Raw genomic sequence first — 1,669 nt, 5'->3', positions numbered from 1 at the left:
CATTTGAAGCTTTCAGCTAGTCTTTCACCGAAATCAGTTGAAGACCGTGAGTTGATGACGAAGACTCCATATGCGAGCGCAGTTGGGAGCTTGATGTACGCGATGGTATGTACGAGGCCGGATTTGTCACAGGCGGTGAGCATGGTGTCGAGATACATGCACGATCCAGGAGTGGGTCATTGGGACGCCGTGAGATGGATTTTGAGGTACATTCGAGGTACGCTCAATGTTGATTTGGTTTATGAGCGGGACACTACAGGTGGGCAGTTGTGCATTGGATATGTTGATTCGGATTATGCCGGGGATTTGGATAAACGTCGGTCTACTACGGGATATGTGTTTACTTTGACCCGTGCGTCGGTGTGTTGGAGATGCACCTTACAGTCTACGGTGGCTTTGTCTACGACGGAGGCAGAGTATATGGCAGTTACGGAGGCTGTGAAGGAGGCTATTTGGCTTCGAGGATTTTTGGAGGAACTTGGTATATCGCAGCGGTCTGTCACCATTCATTGTGATAGCATGGGTGCTATCTATTTGGCGAAGAATCAAGTTTTTCATGCGAGGACAAAGCACATTGACGTTCGTTATCACTTCGTTCGGGATGTTCTTGAAGATGGCGATGTGGAGATTGTGAAAGTCCACACAAAGGATAATCCGGCGGATATGCTCACTAAGGTGGTTCCGAGCAACAAGTTTGATCATTGTCGAAACTTGTTGCACATTCGTGATTGTTGAGGCCATTTGGATGAACTACGGACGACTTGATCCATTGGGAGAGGGGGTACGTAGGCAACCACATTGGTGCAGCCGAGTTTAGAGAGACGACACATTGGTGCTCATGTTGGTGTCGGCTCAGTGTTGGGAATACTTCGCCGAGGTGGAGAATTATGAAAATGGCGAAGGAATTGTGAAAAATGTGAAGAATAACCCAAAACAGACTCCACCACACCCTGGTGTGGTGTCTGCCATGGGTGTGGTAGAATCTGTCCTGCACCACACCCTCTGCCACACCCACGATGCAGGGTGTGGCAGAATCGTTTTTAGAATCCTCCTTTGTATGAGAATCCTCCTTTGTTTGGGATTGTGTTTTATTATAAATAGGAACACGTTTTTTAGGGTTTCTTAAGGAGAGAAAAGGAGAGAATTAGCATTGTTTTGAGCATTTTGAGAGGGAGATATTGTGAGGGAGTTGAGAGCTTTGGTTAGGGTTATATTTGAGTGATTTTGTGAGTTGTAACCCGTTGTATTTCTCCTCCATATAGTGAAATCTCCTTATCCTCTCCCCGTGGACGTAGGCAATTTCCAAACCACGTATATCTCTGTGTTTGGTTTGATTTGTCGTAATTGGCTTGGTTTGTGCAAGTGTGTGACTTTCTTCTTCCGTGATCTCAAGTTCGTTGTGTGTGCGTGCAACGCTTCCGCATAGGCGCGCGACATAAATGACAATAGGTAGCAATTTTGATTGCCAAGTTAATGGCACATGAAAGTTTCACTCACAAACACAAAAGTCTCTCTTATCCATAGGTAGCAACTTTGATGCTAACAGATCATATATAAAAACCAACAAGCTCCCTGAAATCTGCTATCACAAAACAATGGGATCTTGGTTTTAAATAGTTCAAGAGTAAAACACGGCCAGTGACCATTTAACAAAGAGAGAAGGATATTA

Source organism: Asparagus officinalis, chromosome 1 (assembly GCF_001876935.1).
Source record: "Asparagus officinalis chromosome 1, Aspof.V1, whole genome shotgun sequence".
Taxonomy (NCBI): domain Eukaryota; kingdom Viridiplantae; phylum Streptophyta; class Magnoliopsida; order Asparagales; family Asparagaceae; genus Asparagus; species Asparagus officinalis.
Note: the sequence above shows the minus strand (reverse complement) of the source record.